Source organism: Psammomys obesus, unplaced genomic scaffold, assembly GCF_907164565.1.
Source record: "Psammomys obesus unplaced genomic scaffold, mPsaObe1.curated_primary_1811, whole genome shotgun sequence".
Classification (NCBI taxonomy): Eukaryota; Metazoa; Chordata; class Mammalia; order Rodentia; family Muridae; genus Psammomys; species Psammomys obesus.
In genome coordinates, this window is record NW_026592439.1 from 2,201,356 (window position 1) to 2,208,140 (window position 6,785).

A 6,785-nucleotide genomic window follows, 5' to 3' on the forward strand; every position below is an offset into this window, starting at 1 on the left:
CCTCTGGGGGAGACCTTCTTCAGACCTCTTCTCCTGCACACCCTGGACGCTGTCTCTTACTTACCCTACCTGCTTTTCTCCCTCTCCTCCTGCGCACTGGGAAGAGAGACGTGCTGGATTTCCAATAGAAAAATGCATTGGGAATGTAAAGGCTGTCATTTGAGGAGTTGTTCTCTATACTACACATGTACACACACACAAACAGACACACACACACAGAGACAGACAGACAGACAGACAGACAGACAGACAAAGCGACAGAGAGATCTCATAGGGAACTTGGAGGAACAAAGGAGGATATGAGGAATTTCTCAAATTCTCTGGTCACATAAAGTCACATGAAACATTACAACCCTTAGGGTTCAGTTTATGTTTGCAGCTAATTACCCAGGAATCCTAGACTGTCTTCTTTGGAAAACCTGGGATGAAGTTCAAAAGAATAAAGATTATTGAAGCTAGCAACAGAGAGGGCTTAAAGGGAGGGCTACGGTCTAGGAAAGATTTTGGCAAATATTTCACATAAAAGTTTTCTGCTCTCCTCTGCCTCTGCATACTGACATTCTTTGTTTTGATTTCTTGGTTCTTTTAAAGATGTGAAAACCATTTTCAGCTTGGATCTTTAAAGAGCTAGGCCTCAGGCTGGATACTCAGAGAACTAGGCCACAGGCTGGATTTGGCTTACTGTTTGCCAGCGCTATTTCCATAATCTCTAATCTCATTCTCACTTTAGAAGAACAAACTATCTTAGAGGAAAATCTTTAAAATGTTTCATTTGGAGAGTTTTGAGGGGAATTATTATGAAGGTTTCACTAATTAGGAAGTGTCTAGAAGACAAAATGAGCTAAGGAAAAGAAAAAAGGTCAGATATCATTACAAAATGTTGAAAGGAACTGTCATATTGAGATGCAGAAATAAAAATGTTCCTGAACAAAGACTAGAATGTGGCTAAATGGAATAAACAAGCCAGGTTTCTCTTAAGCAGAGCTAGTGGCTCAGACATACTAGCCATTCCTGCAAGTTTAAGGAAGGTGTTCTGGACCTGTGGCTTATAATGAGTCACTTCCTAAGCACAGGATGTGCCCGCCTCACGCCCTCATCTGCATCCCCACCACCAGCTTGTTCTGTCTTTGTAGTTAAAGAAAACGGGAAAAGAGTGCGTACCCAGCATTGCAAACAGGCAAATGTGGGAGGCAGGAGCAACAAACAGCAGGAGCTGCGGCAAGCGTTTGTGGTGTCTGGAAACACACAGTCTTGTAGCTTAAATCAAAATCAAGTGTTTTTTTTTTTTTTTTAAGATAAATGACCATCAGAAGATATGTGAGGTCACAAAAAGAACAGAATCTGAGCGTAGACTGAGTGATCATAAATCTCAAAAAGAAAAGAATCTCAAGTGTAAGACCAGGTTGAAAGACAGATGACAAGTTTCTTTTTTCTTGAAGATATTTGAAACCAGAAGCTTTGAAAATGGTAGATATCACAAAGAAATGCTAAATTTTCCCCTTAAGTGTTAGGACACTTAGTTAGCAAGCAGTGTCTTGGCTTCAGACTTTAGCCTTCTGGTACCAGAGAAGTACCCAGTTGGTACAGGTCACGGTTTTCTCCTCAGGATAATGAGAACAATGTGCTTTTCCTGTTTCATGGTTGCGGTTTTATTTGTAAGGATATTTTAAGGAGTTACAAGTGATTAAATAATGATGGACTTTATTTCCTTGGTGGGCTGATTTTGCTTGTGCACAAAGCCGCCTCTGTACCGGGACTGGATAGGTCTCCAAAGTATAAGTTGCCTACCAAAATTGGACGCTAACAATGTGATCAAATCATTTTCAGGAGGCTTAAAGTCCTTATAGTTTCCAGGCTAATTAAAGACTTAGAAGGTACAGTTGTTATTGAGACATCTCAGCTGCTGACTAGCTGGCCGCATAGGAAGCTCTGAGAAAATGTAGCATAACTGCCATTAATACAGGGACCCGTGGACCTGGAGGTCAGCATGAAGGCACTAAAATCTTGCACAAAGTTTCATAATTCTGACTCGGGGTGAGATATGTTGTAAAGGTCTCAGGGTTTTGAGAAATGACAGTCTGTGGTGTTTAATTTTTAAAATTCCTTTCCAGTGTCACCCTTTCCCCCTAGACAACTGGCTTTTGGGACCTTGTCTGGGGTAGAAAGCTGGTGATTCAACAGCAAGTCACACTGCTCTTTCAGGGACTCCTCAGCCCAGTCCCCTGGGCTGTCATTGGGACTGGTTGCTACTGACACAGGTGGATGAAATGAGTGGCTTTTATAAGGCAAGGAAATTACAAAGCAAACATGAGATGGGACTTCTCTCTCCTCAATATTCTTGTCAGCTTCCTGGCTATTGGTGTCAGGGAGAACTCCCTCAAAGGAGTCTTGAAGACATAAAGGGCATACAAGAGAAGGAAACTGAGTCACTGTTTAGATCTGAGCCGACAGACACAAAGCAGTTAACACTGAATAAGAATGTGATCGAAAGTTCAGCATGTGGTGCGGGAGGGTGAAGTGGGAATCTGTGTGCTTTCTGGAATAATATTAAGTACCTGGTGTTAGCAGAATTTCTACTGAACCCGTGCATTTCTGATCTTCTAGCTCCCTTCTTTGAGTTATAACCCTGATCCTTACCTCCTCTCTCTGCCTTCTTTCTTTTCTCCTTTAATTCCCATCTTTAAGTAGATCATAAAATGAATAGAGAGCACAGAGGACAGAAAAAAAGGTGGGTACTTTATTAATTCATTCTTCCTGCTTAATTTAGCTGCGAGAGAGTAGCTCGTTTCTGGTAGGAATCCAACACAGGTGTTTGGCTGCAGTTTCTGGGCTGGATGTGGAAAAGGTATAATCTCGGAGGCCCTAAGTTTTAATGACATGGTTTTAAATTGAGAGCCAAGAAGAAGAGAGCTTTCACACTACTTTACTTCCCCGAAATTGGTTTCCTTTTCATTTCTTGCTTTGCCATTGGCAGAGTGCCCTTGGAACGTGGGAGTTGTTAGTGGAACACCCTGCAGTCATTACCTGCTTTGTAAACTTGGCACAGGAGGCCCAGAGAGAGGTTTCTGCCCAAGTTCAAGCTCTGTGCCTCGATTCCAGCTTTAGACGTTCAGCAAGGAGGAAAACTGAGAGCCTTTGGTGGTGTTTGGGGTGGGGGAGGTGGGAGTAGGGTGCTGTAAAGTCACATATGAAAAAACAAGTAAACAAACAAATAAAAATAGTGACAAAAGTTAAGTGGTGACGACATTGCACTGAACTGCTGTGAGTTCTCTCATTTTCCCATTCCTCTAGAACTTTCCCAGTTCGTTCACCATGTGGTCATGTGGAGTTTGCACTAGGAGAGTTGCCACTGAGCGTTGTCTGAATACAGTATTGGGTAAGACTACAGTGTCTAAACAAGGAAGTACTCCACAGTGGTTTAGGGGTTACGTGGCTAGACTGGAATTGGAAGACCTGGGAACGGACGCCGCCCTCTTTAGCAACTGTCACCAGCTAGCTTACAGAGGCATCCTAGAATCCCACATTCCTAGAATAATTGAACTTTCTATAGAGCCAAACCACCTGGCCTCGGAAGGACGAGTCTTCTATGATGAACCCAATTCAAGGCTGAAAAGTCTGTAGGCTTGAATCCCTGTCACTTACCGTCTCTAAGACTTGGAGTACAAGACTTCTCTCTGCCTCTTCATTGGTAAAGTGGGAACGATCATGGGACCCATCATTATGGTTGCCACCTAAGTGAACTGATAGAAGCAAATCCGTAGATGAACGCTCGGGAGTGGAATAGCTGTTTCTAGCAGCAATTCTATTTTTAGTTTGTGGGTCTCCACAAGCTAATTTGCATAACGGCAGCACCAGTGCACATACCCATAAGGAATCAGAAGCATATCTCTCTCTTTTTCCGCATCTTTGCTGGCAGTTGTTGTTTGTTTTCTCGACGTCAGTCATTCTGACTGATGTGGGACGTAACCCTCAAAATAGTTTGTTTGCATTTTCTTAGTGGCTAAGTTTCACATGCTTATTTATCGCCGTGTTATTTATGATAGCTACAAAATAGAATCAGCCTAGATGCTCATTACTGGATGAAATGATAAAACATGCAGGAACACACACATGGAACTATATTCAAATATAAAGAAAATCTGAGATTATGGCATTTACAGGAAGATGGATTGAACTAGAATTAAGCTAAATAAGCCAGAGTCAGAAACACAAATAGTAGATCCTGGTTTTTAATGTGTATATAAGTGTGTGAGAGTGCTATGGAGTCACAGAACAAGAAGGAGGACCATGTGAGGGGAAAAAGAAGTGATATTATTAAGAGATAGAAATGCTCTCTTCTTCCTCTTCCTCTGTCCTCCTCTCTCTCCCTCTCTCTCTTCCTTTCTCTGTCTCTGCTCCCTTCTCCCCCCTTCCCCTAATAAACCTCCCACGTGGAAAAAAAAAAGAGATAGAAATGAAAAAAAAGGATAATATAATAATGTGATATGAAAGCAGAAGAGGGGGTACTGAGAAGAAGGAAGGGGGTGGCACGAGAGAATAGTGAGGAGAGAGAACCAACAAGAAGAAAGTATGCATAAAATTGCCATGATGAAAGCCAGTACTTTGCAGGCTAATATAAACATCTAAAAAAAAAAAAAAAAGAGGCAAATCATTAGCCAGTGACAGCTGAGTAAGAACCCATTGTTGTCAGTTTTGTTTCCCAATGTGAGGTTAAGGAACACAGGTAATTATGCCCTCAGGTACTTATTTATATGGCTGGTCCTGATGCAGGTCCCTGCCTTCCCTGAGCATCTTCATAACACTTTGATGTACATCACCAGCTTTTCCCTAACCACTGTCATAGCCAGGTTTCAATCAGGAACTATCATTGCTCTCTTCCTTTATCTTTTCTCTCTCTGAATTCTTCTATTGTCCTTGAAATTATGCCCCTCTCCCACTATAGCAAAGTTTCACATATTGGTCTAGTCTTTTATTTTGGCTCAGGAATTATAAAGGAGAAAATACTCTTTGACTTGTGTAGAGATACAAGTCAAGTATAGAGATAGTTTTTTAGAGATACATAATTGGCCCTTTTCAAAGTCACCTTTGTTCTAGGGTGGGAGAGGACAGGTTAGTCTGGAAAAAAAGAAAATGGAGGGAGGGAAAGATGGGTACAACAGCAATTGTGAGCACAACCCCACTTTGAAAATGAATAATTACAAGGGAACAGGAACATCTTCCTCGTTTGTTGTTGGGTAGACTATGTTGCAAAAACAGCCTCAAAGCTATCCTGGATGAAAACTTGAGCATTTATTTATTGCTTGCATTTTGTGTCTCTGGCTGGTTGGCCTATCTTCATTTAGGGATGCAAAGTGACAGAGATGAATTTAGAATGCGGCTGCTCCTTCTAGCAGTGGAAATGGAAAGACTAGGGAACATTCACATAACAGTTCTTGTTTCAACTGTCCACACGATGGCCATGCCCAAGTTTAAGACACAATTTCCTTCTGTGCTCTTCCCAAAGGGCCCCCTTCTACCAGTTCCTTTGTCTGATGAAGTGTGGATGGAAGAGAAGACTGTTGGTCCCACGTTGAGACACCTCAAGATTTCATGTTTCCTTTTGCTTGCCTATCCGCGGTAGAGGAAAGGCAGAACCCTCAAGAATTATTCCTTTTATATTCAGTGTTCTGACTGGAGAGATATAAGACACCTGACCCAGAGCCTAGCAGAGCCAGCAAAAGCACAGACCTGTGTGCAAGGAATGTTTGCTGCTCTAAGAAAACAAGGTTTGAGATTGTTTGTTACAAAGGCAAAAGCTGACTTTACACCCACCAGACACTCAGAAGGAAAGAAAACAAAGCAGAAAAATGATGAATAACTCAAATGACTTATTCATTGTTTGTTTATATTTTTTTAAGATTTTTTAAATTGATACACTGTTTGTACATATTTATTCAGTAAATCCAATAACTTAATACATGCCTTGAAAGAACCTTATTTGAAATGTTTCATCTGTGTTTAATCCAGACCATTACACGAATCTGTAAAGTATGAGGTACAGATAGTGTTAATAAAAGCTATGGAAAACAAATGGGGAATGTGCTAATTTTATAAGGCTCCTGTTCAACACTTTACAATGCCCCTGCTGTGGAGCTGAAAGAGCAGTATGTGGTTTGTACTGTTCTACTTTAAAGTTAACAAAGGACGAAAAACTGTAGTGCATCTGGGTTGAAGGCTGCAGGGCACATCGGGGTTGGGGACTCAGGGTTAGCTGTGTAAGCCTAAGAAGCTGCACTCAGATTTCCAGATGCCCCCCTCCACACACACACACACACATACACACAGAAGCTGTGCATGGCAGCATATGTCTATAGCCCTAGAACTCACTCAGGGGGTTCTGAGCTAAGTGGATCCAAGAAGCTTTCTGGCTAAATAGCCTGGTGGAACCGGTGAACTCCAGTGAACTCTCATTGAATCCACTCAATGAGAGGGAATTCCTGTGTCAAAGAATAAAATGGAGAATAACTAAAAAACAAATATCCATCGCTGGCTGACCTTTGACATCTAGATGGGCACATGCACACACACACACACACGAATACATATATGTATATATAGACAAACATGGGTACAAATGTACTACAGATACCGATGGATAGATAGATAGATAGATAGATAGATAAATAGATAGATAGATAGATAGATAGATGATAGATAGATGATAGATAGATGATAGATAGATAGATAGATAGATAGATAGATAGATAGATAGATAGATAGATAGATAGATAGATAGATAGATAGAT